This window comes from Xyrauchen texanus, chromosome 33 (assembly GCF_025860055.1).
Source record: "Xyrauchen texanus isolate HMW12.3.18 chromosome 33, RBS_HiC_50CHRs, whole genome shotgun sequence".
Taxonomy (NCBI): domain Eukaryota; kingdom Metazoa; phylum Chordata; class Actinopteri; order Cypriniformes; family Catostomidae; genus Xyrauchen; species Xyrauchen texanus.
The window spans coordinates 21,557,189-21,574,505 of NC_068308.1; the positions used below are offsets into that span (position 1 = coordinate 21,557,189).

Below are 17,317 nucleotides of genomic sequence, written 5' to 3' on the forward strand. Positions count from 1 at the left end.
CCAAGAGTTTTCTACTTTGAAGCACTTTAGAGAATGTCAGACATCTAATAAGATCAAACAAACTTGACATTCTAAACAGCGCTGACAAAGATAAGATGAAAAACTTGGTGTGTGCCATTACTGTAGCATCACCAACTGTAGTAACAGGTATGATTTAGCAGAAATGTTATAGATTCATATTAATGCAATAAAAGGGGAAGGATAATTTGTCTTAGTTTTATTATAGCAAAGGAAGTTTTAACTATAGATTTAAAACATTTAGGCAACTTTTAAAAAAAATTTCCATATCAAAATGCTTTAGTTTTATTTGCCTTCAGATATTCCAAGAGAGGAATTAAATCAACATTTAAAACATAACAAATCCAATATTTCCATTAGAAACACAGTCCCAACTCCCTAAACATCTAAACACCTCAAACATTCTTATATACTATATATACATCGATTCATTTATTGTGTAAGTTATTTTACAGTAATTAACTAAAATGTAAAAAACAAAAAATGTTTGTGTATCTTACTGAATGTGCAGTTATGCTTAAGTTCACATTTATTAATAATGATAACAAAAAAAATAATACAAATGGGTGTTTCTGTGCTCCCTTAGATGTTTTTGCGTTCCCTTTGTTGTGTTATTTTTCATTTATTAAATTTTTTAGGTTATTTTCCCATTCCCTTTGTGTTCTTTGTGTTTTGTTTTTCTGTGTTCCCTTGAAGATTCTCATAGACTTATATTGAAGGAGGGACCTACGTATACAGTATAGGGACCAGAATGTCAAGCACTTGAAGGTGGGCACTATTAATTTGGGCCAGTAAGCAGCGACCTAGCAACCACTCAGAACACCCTATCAAGCACATAGCAATGCATTCAAATCAACTCAGAACAACTTACAACTGCATCATGGTGGCGAGTTTGGCATGAGCAAGGGATACATTTATTTTCTCTAAAATAATAAAAAAGTTTTTTTGATTTGTTACTTTTTTGGTTTGTTACTATTTGTTATGGTATATGTTGTTTTTGTGTTTTGTGTGTGTGTGTATTTATCACTTTGTGGGGACCAAATGTCACTATAAGGATAGTAAAACCTGAAATTTTTGACCTTGTGTGGACATTTTGTTGGTCCCCATGAGGAAAACAGCTTATAAATCATACAAAATTATGTTTTTGGAAAATGTAAAATGCAGAAAGTTTTCAGTGAGGGTTAGGTTTAGGGGTAGGGTTAGGGGATAGAATCTATAGTTTGTACAGTATAAAAATCATTATGTCTATTGAAAGTCCCCATAAAACATGGAAACCCAACATGTGTGTGGGTGTGGGTGTGTGTGTGTGTGTGTGTGTGTGTGTGTGTGTGTGTGTGTGTGTGTGTGTGTGTGTGGTATAGCATGTGTGTCACTATGCTTTCCTCAGTCCTTGCATTTTGATGATTTCCTGATCTCTCTTTGTAAATTGCTGCCTCATTCCTTACTTTTTGTTTAGTTTTTTAGGCAAATGTACACTTAATGTTGTTTGTGAAGATAGCATGGGAGGCAGAGGTTAAGTGAACAGCCAATGGCTGTTCTGGACAGCACCATTGAGGAGACAGGGATTATAATTCCAAAGAAACATCTGCAAAGCTTACAAACAGTTATCAAAAACAAACAGGAAAAAAGAGAGAAGGGTTATAGGGAAGGAGATGAGAAGTGCAGAAGAGGTGATGTTTGTGACAAAGAGTGGGTGTTGACGAAAATCACTCTCTTGAAATCTTTCTCTCACTGACATTAACTCCCTCCCTCACACACTGTATAGCCACAACATATACACTCACACACCTCAAAACAGATGCAGTGACAGCTTATCTTTATCACATTCTCATTAATGAAAGTAAAAAGATTGTAAATCCATTATAAACAGTTTAGGACTGGGCTTGAATTTAAGGCATCTTGCTTTATGAATGAGATTATCCCCATCATATAGATGACGTTTAAGGCTTTAACTAACACTTTATTACTATATTCAATTTTATGGAAAAGAACCATAATTACAGAAATAGTCACAAATTTATAAACTGCAAGTAATAATGATGCTAAAATATGTAACCAGAAATGCTATGTGTAGCTGCAAGGACAAAAATAAAATCGGAGTATGGAATAAATTCTGTTTCCAACACATTCCAATGAATTTGTGCAGATGTCACTTGTTAAATGAATGAAAGACTCATTTGTGAGGTGAACTAATCAATTATGTTTCCTGTACAGATCTTATGCGGCTGTCACGTGAAAAATGTATGAAAGTCTCGTACCCGAAGACTCAAGAGGTGATCTAATCTTTTCTGTTTCCTGTACAGAGCCTTTGCAGCTGTCCTGCGACAAATGAACGAAACGCTACCACGGATTTTGCGCATGTGACAAAAATGAATGACAAAATGAATGAATAAAATTAATTTTAAATGTAAAATTACTTAACGTTTAAAAAAATGATTGAAAATAATTATTTAATTCATTGATTTAATTGTAATTTATTATAAATTACTTATTTAAAATAGCCTATTAAAATAAAAATTTTATTTTATAATAACCCTAATGAAATAAACAATACTTATCTGTGAATTATAAAATTATAACATTACGGAATTGAGTAGAGAAATTAAGGTGGATATCTTACCTGATATTACACTACAGTGGCCAGTCTTTCTATGGTTTCCACGATTTGGCTCTCCTTGTTAATTTTCTTTTCTTTTTCTGACGGATGGCAAAAAATCTACTCATGAATGGAAAGGCACATAGCAGGCAGAAGATTGGTGCGAATAAGTATGATCTTAATAGTAATTCATGTAGGTCAAAATACATGAGGAGAAGCGTAGTGAAAATTCAACATCAGCAATCACAGACGGATGGGATTAGATTTCTCAGAGGACCCTTGAGTCGGCCGAAAAACAGTGGGTAATTTGCTCTGGAATTTTTACAGAGGTTGTGTGAGAAAAACACAGACTCGAACGGTCAAATTCGAACAGTATAAAAATCACAAAGTACAACTGTGAAACACAACTTGCTCTAACCTCCTCAGGGAAAACTTGTACCGTCCAAATAGGGCTTTTGGAACAGGCCTGATTTCATCTACATGAAGTGTCATGAAGGGTGTGTTGGGCAGGTGAGATCGCTATGGTGAAAGCTGTTTTGCTGTACCATATGGTGAGGAATGACCAGCTTTTTCCTTAATGTACTGTTCTGGTATGTACCAGTCTGTTGTATGTGCGTACATTTGGCTTTAATGAAGAGCAGTTAAAACGACTGAATTGTAATATAGTACAACTAATTCTTCAAAGGCAGTGCCTTAAGACATTCTCTTTTTATATTTACAGAATTGTTGTATGATCCTCTGTTCAAATGTGCAAAAAAAAACACAAAATAACATACATACCTTGATTTCATAGTGCATCTAAATCTTTCAGGCAGAACATCAAAGCCTCAAGTGCTCCCAGAACTTAACTTTGTTCAAAGTCAACACACTAAAAAAATAACACTGAGCAGAAGTGATGGCATATACCTTATGTATATTGATTTTGACAGACATTTAAAAAAACATTTTGCCACTGAACAAATATTACGCAAGACAATTTAAATACACATTTGTGGAATTAAAGATATTTGCAAAGTGGCTATCCTGTAGAGGCTGTCTTGCTAAAATAATCAAGGCAAACTGATTCTGGGGTATGGGGCAAGTAAGGCTGTTTTCGCACTTGGTTCAACTGCTTGGGCTGATCAAGAGTTTGAATCGACCCCCTGCCCCTGCAGGTCTCTTTTCACATTGTTCTTTGGGTTTAGACCAATTTCACACCAACCAAACTAATCAAATGGACTCGGGACTGAACCAAAAGCTGTAGTGTGAAAGCGTGCTAAACTTCAGGTTTCGATATGCATAGCCTCTTTGTTCTAACCCTTTTTGAGTATGTGGCTGTGTCTGAGGGTGAAGTACAGGGCAAGAAAGAAAGTATTCTCATAAACCATAACACCTTTTAGTGTATGAAAATATCTGGAGGCCTCAGCACGACACTGAATTAGAAAATTATATAATGCGCTTAAATGCTAGTCTAAACACTCACAAATTATCCGGAATGTGAGCAGAAATTTTGTTAAAATTTCAAGCACATAGCACTAAACACCTGGTTATTTTTACAAATAGATCTACAGTATACACCTACATGCACATAAGCACATCCATTTACGGTATTACAGAAAAACCTGAAACAACTATTCCAAAAACATGTGCAAACATGTTTCTTGGCAAAAATCCAAACTAAGCATTTTACTCAAATACACAAAGGGCAGGTTGCCTACATCATAATTCTAAATATCACTCGTCCTACCACAAAAAACAAAAGACTGACTCACTTTTACTTTTACCCGCCACAGGAAGTGACATCATTTATTACTCACTGTCACTGTCCCTATGGACTGTAAAGAGATTTCTAAAAAGTGGTCTTCTTCAGTTTCCATTGTGTTGGGATTTTGTGCAGTGGTGAATATGGGTGTGTTCTTTCATTTCTATTCATCTGGCAAATCAAAAGGAATGCAAGGAACTATGTAATGACAGGAACAAAATAGACAAGAAGAAGGCATGAAGAAAGAGAGGGGCAGAGAAAAAGATAAATTATGAAGATGAAAGAGCTCCTCAGGCCCTAAATACCAGTACTCAAAAATACACCTGCAGGATTAATATCCTCAAAACACAGATGGTGTCGGAGCTAGTTTTAACCAACAAACACCATTATAAAGATCCAAAGGTTACTCTTCATTTCCTCTGAAGAAGGTGTGTGTGTGTGTGTGTGTGTGTGTGTGTGTGTGTGTGTGTGTGTGTGTGTGTGTGTGTGTGAGAGCGTGTATTCATCACTTTGTGGGGACCAAATGTCCCCATAAGGACAGTAAAACCCGAAATGTTTGACCTTGTGGGGACATTTTGTCGGTCCCCATGAGGAAAACAGCTTATAAATCATACTAAATTATGTTTTTTGAAAATGTAAAAATGCAGAAAGTTTTCTGTGAGGGTTAGGTTTAGGGGTAGGTTTAGGGGATAAAATATAAAGTTTGTACAGTATAAAAACCATTATGTCTATGGAAAGTCCCCATAAAACATGGAAACACAACATGTGTGTGTGTGTGTGTGTGTGTGTGTGTGTGTGTGTGTGTGTGTGTGTGTGTGTGTGTGTGTGTGTTGGTGGTTGAGACTGTTTTCTTACTGAGCCATCCTCCCTTTCGTACATCAGTCTACAGTATCTGATTATTTGCTGTGGACCGTTGGAGCTAAAGAAGCATCCTGGCAGCTGCTGGCACTTGAGACTGGGTTTAGATTGGGGGAGGGTTATATTTAAAGTTGGGTGTGGTTGGGCATTTAAAAGAAGATAGAGGTGTTACTGGATAAAAAATAGAAAGGGAGAGCAAGGGGAAGTAGGATGACTTTATGGATGGAATGAGACATAAAAAACTGAATCTGACCTGACTAGTGAAATGGGGAGTTTGAAATCAATGCAAAGTAGTGGACGCACCAATAGCTGTAAAGATAAATAAAAGACTGTATAGGGTAAGCCTTTAACACTGTCCCCAGTGTCCACTGTCTCTTAGTCCCTGCCTCAGACGGCCTGCCCATGGACTGCCCACAGTCCGTGCACTAACCGTCTGATGCAAAGTGCGCACAAAACTGGAAAATGCTTTCTCAATCTAATAAGCACCCATCTGATTGGCTGGTTTGATGGAACTTCTGTGAGTAAAAGCTCACAGGACTTTCTATCAGCTCGCCTGGTAACAAAGTCGTTCACAAGGTTCTGCTTTGATACAAGTACTTTTGATGATGGTCTTATTAATTTGTTTCATAAGTTATGCTGAATGCAAGAATATATCCAGATATATTTATGCATTATACAGATTATACGTGAGAATGTTCTCTGACAATAAAGGCAAGAACGGTGTGTTCATTAATTTGGCAAGATGAAACAAGATGTATTTTGGTGCATTTAAAGTTGAAAAAATAAAAGTTAGTCGAGCTATTTGTTTTCATTCCAGCTGCTAGTGGACCGTCTTTCTCAGTGCCTTGCTTGTTAATTCATTCATTGTTCTGATGGAAATGGTTGGTGATAAAACTACTGCAATTCACGAATGCAAGTGCAGTTAACAGTCAAGTTATACACACTCTGAACCCATGTTAATGATAATAAAAACAAATAGTAATAATATAATGAAATATATTGCATCATGCAATATAAAACAGCAGAATTGAGACTTTTTATACCACTAAAATAACTGGAGATGGCTTACACTGGAAGGGGTGCACATTCAAGTTTGAAAATGGCCATGCTCAAGTTTTGTTAAAAAAAGAAGGTGGACACCCTGCTCCTAAATGGCACCAAATGACAAAACTAACTGTGACTGATCGCTTTACATGTCAGTTAGATGGCTCTTCCTGTCTAAGTAGGCAGTTCTTGGTCAATTTACTGTAAGCTGCAATACAGTCCAGAACTTTGCAATTTTAGTGAAATGTCTGGCTACGCAAGACTAAGTTTCAACAACCTCTCCATTAACCCTAAAAACTGACCCACATTGGAATCTTAATAACTTGTTGAGGAGAGACATGGAATGAATAAAGAGGTGCTCTGAGGCATTTAGAAAGATATTTTAGATATAAAACAGCATGTGAGACAGAACCATTTACAGTTTAAAAAGAATGTTTTGACATGTTAGCCGTTTCACCAAGGATATAACTTGTGAAACATGTTTCTTGCAGAGCTCTGAGCTTTCGATGTTTTGAATGTACAGTCCTCAGTGATAAATTGCCCTGACTAATTTTGACTGTGCAGTCTCAGTGTAACGGAAGTAGACAGAGAGAACATAGTGTGGCCTGCATGGCCTCATCTGCACCAGTACAGATTATCTTGTGTGGAATGTTGAGCTGTTTTTTGTCTAAGCCCCCATTTGCGTGTTCAAGGACATATGATTGTGTATCTCCTAAGGATGGGCATTTCGTCTACTTTGTCGAGTACTCGAAGTGATAACACAGACATCTACATATATGAATATATATGTATAAATTGTATAATCAAAATATAATGCATCATATTTTGTCATTGATGACTTGCTGGCCAACTGAATGTAAGAATTTGCAAACCTCGATTGGCTTGACCAGATATGCTATAACCCTTGTGTTTTTAAAACCCTTGTATCTTAAGTTAAAAATATTTTTGAAGACCCTGTGTTCGGTTTCATTCTGCTGAGCTCAATCTAGCTGTTTGAATGGAAGAACTCACCTGATGCAGAGCTTATGCTAAGAAATATTTGTGTTGGACAATGTGTGCGGAAATTAGAAAGTTTGCTGGACAAATTGGGAAATAAATCAGGTCATTTCATTTCGATGTTTATTTTGCGCTGTAATGCGATGGACTGTGCATAATAATGCAATATAGCCTAATAATGACACCATCAAGTAAAATTAATGATAAACTTTTGTTCATTATAGTTTGTTCATTTACTTTTTCATAAAAACAAAATTGCTGTCATGGAATTAGCGTCTAATTAAAAAAAAAATAATTCAACAATGAGGGCAAAACAAAAGAAATAAACTGCCATTTGCCACACAGGGTGGACTGGGACTAAAAAGTGGCCCCGGATAAAAAAACACAACACCATAACACACCGGCTCATTGATTTAATTTTCCGGCTCAATTTCTATTGACTGCTAGTTATGACAACAGGCCCCACCAATGCAAAAATTGTCATAACTTTAAAACATAGAAAACCACTGTAAATGTGATAAGTGGATTTTTTTTTTTTGTCCGAAAACTTTTCCCCCATCATACATATGTTAGGTTAAAATGTAAATGAAAGTTCAAGGGAAAGTGTGTATTTTAGGTGCTGTGACAAGTCAGCATTTCTTCAAAGTTTTTAAAGATCTTAATCACCTGTCAACTTTTTTTCTGAGGTGCAAATAAACTATTATCTTAGTTAATATAAGGTTGTTGAAACAACAAGTATAATAATAATATATTATACAGTATATGTGTATACAGGGTTGGGAGGGTTACTTTTGTAATGTATTCAACTACAGATGCTGTAAAATGTAATTTGTAACGTATTCCGTTAGATTACTTTAGGTCAGTAACATGTTTTAAATACGTTGGATTACTTCTTCAGCACTGGTAGAATTTTTCACTTGTTTTGACTATAAAAACTCATGTTAAAAATACATTCTCTAAAAAACCTAAATATCTTGTGCAGTGTTGTTTCTAAAACAAGATAAATCAAATTGATCTTGTTTTAAGAATTTTTAGATAGTTTTACAGGAAAACAATACAAAAATGATTATCAAGAATATGATTTTTGCCCTAATATCAAAGGTCTTACTTGAAAAAAAGAAATTAGGATCCAACGTGAATTTTGTTGATAAAAAATATGATCGTGCCTTGTAACATGTGCGTGTAAAATGGCTAGAAATAGCATTTTAGCTCAGTGTAAAGATGACAATTTACACAAGGTTTATTTGTATTTCTGCTGCTCCAAACTTACTTCAAACTAACTTCTCTGTCTGCTCGTATGAATGTAACACATCATAAACCACTGTTGAAATGCACTTTGGATCACATAATTTATATGTATAAATGTTTTCCATCTGAAAGGACTAAATATTAAATGAAACAATTGACAATAAAGTATCAAAGTAATCTCTTCCATAATCAAAATACTTTTTGAAAGTAACTGTATTCTAATTACCAATGATTTAAATTGTAACTGTAGCGGAATACAATTCAATTTTGTATTTTAAATAAGTAATCCCGTTACATGCAGGGCTGGACTGGTAATCTGGCATACCCGGCATTTTCCCGGTGGGCCGACGCACTTTGGGGCCAATCACAGGGGTGGACTGGCCATCGGGAGAACCGAGCAGGCCGGTGGGTTGGCTGCGAAATGTGTCGAATGGACAACAAAACAGCGCCATGATATGCAGAAAAGGACAATGCAAGGCTGTTTTAATGTGATTCTTAAGTAAGAAGCTTCTCAATGCGGGCACGTGAATTGGGAATAATGCTGGCTGCTTTTGCCAGTGTGCAGGATACAGTGCGCTGTAGTCGTGGATTAGGACTTTGCAAGCTTTGGGAAAGTTTAAAACCTCTGTGGCAGTGAAGCATTGTTTTCATTTGCATTGTGTCACGCTGTACACTTGTGGCATCAACTAATGGAGTTGCTGATGCATTGTGTTAATATTTTCACTGAACATTGTGTCTGACAATGTTTGAATTTGTTGGACATTAGGACATTATAACGGTCAAAAACTGGTATTTACTGGCTAACAGAAAAAACATGGCCTGGTGTGTGTGTGATTCTCCAGATTGTTAAAATGTCACAACACCCCTGTTTCAGCACAGTTGAGTTCTCACCACATTTCTAAAAGATGCGCTCAGTATCTCCTCTGAGAATTCTTCTTAGACTGGTTTAAAGTGCATTATCCAGCTGACCCTGCCGAATCACAAATACAAAACTAATGTATGTTTGAAACCCAGCCAGAATATTACGAGTGTGCTGTGTGACAAAAGGCAGTCGTGCTCACTCTGGTTCTGACCTAGTTTTAAACGCTCCTCATCACTGCTCTGTCCTCCTTCTATCAAGGCCTTCCTCCACTGGACCACAGCCAGTGTTCCATATTGTTGGGCCTTATGTGCTACAGCTTTCTAGGCTAGTTGCACTATAAAATGACTCAAATTATGCAACTGCAGCTGAGCTGAGCATAGCCTTTACCTCATAGCCTTTACCTCATGAGTGGCCTTTACCTCATAGCCATATGGAGATTTAAACTGGTTTGATTGCTTGTGATGAAGACGATGATGATTTCTCCAGACCTGCATACAGAGTTTTGGTTGCTTTATTTCCCACTTGTGATGTAGTGTAACAGATTATAATGTTTCCATTATTCATATTTACTGCCTGTGTGTGTGTGTGTGTGTGTGTGTGTGTGTGTGTGTGTGTGTTGATCCACTGTTTAGTTTACCTTTGCAAGGGTACATGAGACATTATCTTATCAGGGGAGGACTGCAAACTTAAACACCAATGAAATTATGTTCCCTATCAGTCACTCACTCAACGTTTTGTCGATGTAGAGACACTAGGGGTCACCCTTGGGAGCCCGAGACGCCTCTGATCTTTGATAAAAGGTCAATGGGAATTGGCGTGTGGTATTTGCATGCCCCTCCCCTGGACATACGGGTATAAAGGAGGGAGCGTGCATAACGCTCATTCAGATTTTCTCTTCGGAGCCGAGTGGTCACTATTTAATTGAGAAATAGGCAAGCTGAATTCCCACGGCTTCCATTCACCTCTGCTGGATCCTTACAGCACATTACAGCAGCTTTCTCCCCTCTCTGCACGGGTGCACTGCAGAGATCGCCCCTGGGCGCTTCAGCAGATCCTAAAAGAGTATATTCTAAACAAGCATTTTCCCTCACAAAAACAATATATTCTAAAAGAGCGGCACACATCGAAACGGGCCCGCGTCTACATTGGCACATCAACTGCCTCGAGTTGCCGGCAATACTGCTCGCCCTGTGGAGGTTCTGGCTGTTGATCCAGGGTTAAGCACGTGTTAGTTCGAACACGGCGACGGTCGCATATATCATCCGCCAAGGCAGGTTATGCTCCCCTCGCTTGTCACAACTCGCCCGCCATCTCTTCCTCTGGAGTCAGCAGCACCTCAAATCACTGCGAGCCACTCACATCCCGGCGTGAGTGTCGCAACAGGTCACCTGCAAAGGACTCCACCCTCAGGTGGTTCAGCTAATTTGGAGTCGATACGCCCAGGCACAGGTAGACCTGTTCCATTGCCCAATCTGGTATGCCCTGACCGAGGCCCCCCCTCAGCATAGACGTGATGGCACACAGCTGGTCACCTGGACTAAGCAAGTATGCGTTCCCCTTAGTGAGCCTACTTGCACAGACCTTGTGCAAGGCCAGGGAGGACATGGAGCAGGTCACCCTTGTTGCTCCCTACTGGCCCACACAGACTTGGTTCTCGGACCTCATGACCTCATGCTCCTCGTGTCAGCCCCACCCTGGCAAATTCCCCTGAGGAAGGACCTTCTTTCTCAGGGACGGGGCACCATCTGGCACCCATGACCAGACCTCTGGAACCTCCATGTCTGGCCCTTGGACGGGATGCGGAAGATCTCGGTGGCCTACCATCTACCATGGTAGACACCATCACTCAAGCTAGGGCTCCCTCTACGAGGCGCCTTTATATCCTGAAGTGGCGCCTGTTCTCTAAGTGGTGTTATTCCCGAGACAAAGACCCCCAGAGACCTTTTCCTTTCTGTAGGAGAGGTTGTAGGGACGGCTGTTCCCCTCCACCTTGAAGGTGTACGAAGGGGCTATAGCTGTGCACCACAACACAGTGGACGGCAAGTCGTTAGGAAAGCACAACTTGATTATGAGTGGCACTATGAGGTTGAATCCCTCCAGACCTCGCCTCGTTCCCTCATGGGACCGCTCAGTTGTCCTGCATGGCCTGTGTCAGGCTCCCTTCAAGCCCCTGGAGTCAGTAGAGCTTAAGGCACTCTCCTTAAAGACTGCCCTCCTGACGGCGCTCACCTCCATCAAGAGGGTTGGGGACCTCCATCAAGAGGGTTTCTCTGTCAGCGAAATGTGCCTGGAGTTCGGTCCAGGCTACTTTCAAGTAATCCTGAGACCCTGACCGGGCCATGTGCCCAAGGTTCCCACGACACCTTTCAGGTGGCCTCCTGGACTCTGACCAGTGGTCCCTCTCTAGCTGACATTTGCAGAGCAGCATTCTGGGCTACACCCAACACCTTCGCGAGATTCTACATTCTCCGGGTTGAGCCGGTCTCATCCCAAGTCTTAGCAGAAACAAATGGGTAAGTCCGAACCGACCGGCCGGGTATACCGCTTGCACCTAGCACCTTTCACCTCCCTCGAGCTGAAGATGTTCGTTATTGATTCCCAGCAGTGTTCAGGAATGTGTTCCCTGGTTGATTTCCTCCTAGCCCTGTGGCAGATGAATTTGTGGAGAAACTCACTGCAAGTCCAGTACTTGTGCTAACTACACCCCGTGCTGGAACAGGTGCTCCGCATGCGCTGGTTCCCCATAGGCAACCCCTTGCAATGTATTTTCTGCCCCAGTCTCCATGCTCGTAGAGCTTCCTCCCCATTGGGTTGGACCCACCATGGGACTTCTCCACGTGACTTACTTCCGATTAGACTCGGCAAGACCATGTGACGTATTTCCACTTAATATCCCTCTCGCACCGCCGATCCACGTAACCCAGTTCAGCCAGTTGTGCCGTTTTTGTAGGGGACCCCTAGTGTCACTACATCGACAAAACATCGAGTGAGTGACAGATAGGGAATGTCCTGGTTACTTTCGTAACCTCCGTTCCCTGATGGAGGGAAGATGTTGTGTCCCTTCCGCCACAATGCTGAACTACCTGCTGAAACGGCCGGGACCTTATTCTCGGCTCCTCAGCACAAAACCTGAATGAGCAGTATGCACACCCCCTCTTTTATACCCGTATGTCCGGGGGAGGGGCATGCAAATACCACTCACCAATTCCCATTGGCCTTTTGCGTCAATTCCCATTGGCGTCTCGGGCTCCCAAGAGTGACCCCCTAGTGTCACAACATCGACACACTGTCTCGATCCCTCCATCAGGTAACGGATGTTATGAAAGTAACTAGGACATTTTTGCCATTGAGTGTGATGCTCCAGATTCTTTGAAAGAGTTTATTTAATACATTTTCTGGACTGTTTTACGAATTGGATGAACTGCAGTTCATTAACATCAGCAGTTTGTTTCAACAGCTACATCTGCAGAACTGTCTAAAGCCTCTGCAATCTGGTTTAAATTCATTGTCATTAGAGACTGCAGATCACTCAATGTATATGATTTGGTTAATGCCAGCCACTAGGCTACAAACTTTATTTTGTGCATGATATACTGGATATTGCTATGTACTGGATTATACTGTATATTGTTGAAATCCAAATTTATTGTTTTGCGATTTTGAGGTTATCAGAATCCACATTTGAATCCAGTCCTATCTGTGGGCTAATCTCAAAACAGTCTGAGGAAAGCATGCACAACATGTATTTCACTATTGAGACTAGACAGATTTGTTGCAGGATAAGAGTGTTAAATGATATTGTATAAATTAAAAACTAAAGTAGCTTCAGAATACAAATGCTATCTCATTGGTATTATGCTTTGGTATTATTAAAAGAGATAATCTGATCAACACTGTGATTTATAAGATTAATGATCTCCTGTGGTTCTAAATCCTGTCTGTCTACTCTTCGTTAATTCCATAATGAGGATTATGCTTATGTGTGTATGTAGTAAGGTGTAAAAGCACAGCCAAATGTCTCTGATATCCGAGTCACTCCCCTCCTGTTTGGATACTAAGTGTAGCAAGGGGTGCAGATTGTAGAGCTGATATACAGTGGTTTCAAGGCAAGGCAAGGCAAGGCAAGTTTATTTATATAGCACATTTCATACACAATGGTAATTCAAAGTGCTTTACATATAAGAGATTAAAATAAGAATAAAAAAATAAGAATAATTGAAACAGTTTAGAATAAAATAAAATAAAATACAGTACAAACAGTCGGACACAGTGGCACAGTGCTCATTCAGTAAATGCACAGCTAAACAGATGTGTTTTGAGTCTGGATTTGAATGTGACTAATGTAGGAGCACATCTGATCTGTTCTGGAAGCTGGTTCCAGCTGCGGCTGGCATAAAAGCTAAAAGCAGACTCTCCTTGCTTAGAGTGAACCCTTGGTATTTCTAGCTGATGTGAACCTAATGATCTGAGTGATCTGTTGGGTTTATATTCAGTGAGCATATCTGCAATATATTGAGGTCCTAGCCCATTGAGTGATTTATATACCAGTAATAATACTTTAAAATCAATCCTAAATGTAACTGGGAGCCAGTGTAAAGACCTGAGGACTGGTGTGATATGTTCATATTTTCTGGTTCTGCTCAGAATCCTGGCAGCAGCGTTCTGTATGAGCTGCAACTGTCTTATGGTCTTTTTGGGATGAGGAGTCCATTACAATAATCCACCCTGCTGGTGATGAAAGCATGCACAAGTTTCTCAAGGTCTTGACTGGAAACAAAGCATCTAATTCTTGCAATATTTTTCAGATGATAGTATGCTGATTTAGTTATTGCTTTGACATGACTACTGAAACTAAGGTCTGACTGTAGAGACACACCAAGATTCCTGACTTGATTTTTTGACTCAAATTAATCAAAAATACTTTGCAGCATTCCAAACAAAAACATCAGGTTCTCCTTAGAGTTTAGGGGTTGAAAATAAAGTCAAAGGGTAACAGAGTATAGAAACTAAGAGTGATTAAGTACTCTCGAGCATTCAAAATATTTACCAATGGAATTCAATCCATTACTTCTGTTCTAGACAACTACAGTTGTAATTCTGGGGTCTTGTGATCACAAATTGTCTTACAGGTGGTGTGCAGACCTAAAATTCTGCCTTGTGTATTTTGCCAATGAGGCTAACCATTTTAGTAATGAGGTGTTTCAACAGGGCACCCAGATTGTTGCTGCATTCCGTGCATTGCAATGAGTCTAGAAAACACATACTGTAAGCATTGATGATTGACACATTGAGATTCACTTCCAAAGACCTTGAATTCAGCTCTGACAAAACAGCCTTTTCAGTTATGAATCCCATGCAGTGGAACTCATGAGAGGAAGCAGTCATTCCACTGGCTACTGAGCTCTTTAATGGTTCATTAGAGTTCTGTTTTTTTTTTACTTACCCTCATCAGTTACCAGTCTGCCATTATTGGGCCTCCACCCTGCTTCCAAGGTCCTGAGCATGTGGTGAGGGACAAATCTCATTAGAGGGGTGTCACAGAATTATTTTCTGTTTTAACAGGTGTGTCAGTAGCTGGGAAGTGATGGAGAATGGATGATTCAAAGTTTAGATGCATTTACTCAGACTGTAGTTACATCAGACAGTGTTTTTCTTTTGTTCACTCTCTATTCCTCCCACAATTTGTGAATTCCTTTTATTAGAACTGAGCTGGAGTGCATTTCCCATACAACTATGTAGCTCACTGCTTAACCACCATTGTGCAAAGCATTGTTGGAGAAATTAACTAGTCATTACTGTTTCCTGAAACCGTAGTAACTATTGCCCTATTTTGATTCGTTTTCTAAACAACATTTTTGTTGTTTAGAAACACAAGTTACAATTAGTATCAACTGACGTCTGAGATTTAATGTACTGATTCGGATGGGACTAAAGATCTCCAGGTTGGAGTGTCTGTTTTATAGATGTGGGCATTACAGAAGGTTGAAAACATAATATAGGTGATACAATTGACATATCTTTATCAGTTTAATTATTTATCATGAAAAAAAATGATTTAATTGTAATTTATTAATTAGACATAATAAAATACTTTTTTTTTTTAAAAAAAGCTTATTAAATTAAAGTTTGCATGAGTTATAGAAGTGGCTGCTTATAAATAAACAAAATGAAATAAACAATAGCCTACTTATCTGTGAATTATAAAATTATAACATTACGTAATTGAGTGGAGAAATTAAGGTGAGTATCTTACCTGATATTACAGTGGCCAGTCTTAGCAGTTTATGCGAGTTGGCTCTCCTTGTTAACTTTTTTTCTTATTTTTTCATTGGATGGTTAAAAATATACATCAAAATTTAGTCACACAGCAGGCAAAAGAATGGTGTGCATACTGTAAGTATGATCTTACTGATAATTCATGTAGGTCAAAATACATGAGGAGAAGCGTAGTGAAAATTCAGTATCAGAAATCGTAGACATTCGCATTCGAACTGGATTAGATTTCTTAGAGGACCCTTGAGTTAGCTGAAAAACAGTAGGTAATTTGCTCTGGAATTTTTACAGAGGTTGTGTGAGAAAAACACTGATTTGTCAGATTGGGACGAGATTAAAATCACAAAGTATGTTTGTGAAACACAAATTCCCTAAAATCCTCAGGGAAAATTAGTCCAGTCCAAATAGGGCTTATGTTGCAAATTCATCGTTCGAACAACAGTGGTTCAACAATATAGAGCTGTCGTTAATGACGTTATGCAGGGGGTGAAGTAATAACTTCTGCGGATATAAAATTATTATAGCTCATTTAAACATACTCCAGAAAGTGTGACATCTGCTGAAGACACGAAAGCTGCATCTGATGTGTAAAGCAATTGATCATTGCTGCAATAGTGGCGTTTCCCTTTACATCAGTCTTTGTGGTTTCCCCATGCTCTTAAACACGTTTGCACATGCGCATTCTTCAAAAACCTTTAAGAAAGCAACTTATGTGTTAACATGGACACAAAAGCCGTGTTCTCAAACAGAATCTGTGTTTGTGTTAATGCACTTTCTCTTAACATCCTTTAATCCCTTATACGGCTGCTTTCGCGTTTATAAGACATTTGAACGCCCGGAATGAGCAGTTTTCTGAAGTGATTGTAAATGTGGTCAAAGTTTTGACCTGTGAAGTCAAATGTTGTCCACACAGCAAACTAATAAGAAACTTTGCTTCTAACCACAGACGGAGAGCTGTAGTTCTAACCACACAACTTTGTGATGCTGTTTACGAATGTTCACTGAACTACATTTTCGGAAAACACCAAATCATTGAACCATGTTGGTAATGATGGAACTTGCGACCATAGTTGGCTAACAATGCTTTTGGGAAATGTACCCCTGCATGACTCCTTCACCTGCCAGAAGTCAATTAGCTTATTGCTGCCTCTTTGGTTCAGATGTTGCCTCAGTATGTTGGACAGATATTGTGTATGTATCATTCCATGTCATAGATTAAATGTTTCACAATTTAAAGGCGTAGTCGTGCTGTGCTTATTATTGTTTAGTACTGGGTTTACTTTCTGTATTTAATAGCTTTCAGCTTTCTAAAGACTGTCAACTCTTCTAGCATATCACTCTGTGCATCCTCCTCATGATTGTATTGTTTTGTGCAGTTATAATGACCTGGCTGATTTAGCTGTGTGGCAATGTAAACCTTTTCTCTCTCTGCCACTCATCATGTTAAGCATGGTAAGCATGTTAGGAATTAAAAAAAAAAAAAAAAAAACATCTAGGAAGTTTGTTTTCCACAAAAACTGTAAAACGCTGTGGTGCAAACAATGCTCTGTTTGTTGGAGCAGCCTGACCAACCCAACATTTTCTCCAAAACTCCCATTAATATTTTCCATAGGCAAATTCGTTTTTAACCATAAGTTATAAACCTTTAAAAAAACTACCATGATCTCTGAGGTTGTTCATT

At 39.0% G+C, this 17,317-nt stretch overlaps 1 protein-coding gene across 1 annotated transcript in view; it reads left to right on the forward strand.

Annotated features, from left to right (window-relative positions):
• The window catches only part of LOC127627149 (actin filament-associated protein 1-like), a 107,505-nt gene that overhangs the window by 16,548 nt on the left and 73,640 nt on the right, over positions 1-17,317 (forward strand). The gene's annotated exons all lie outside the window — the stretch shown is intronic.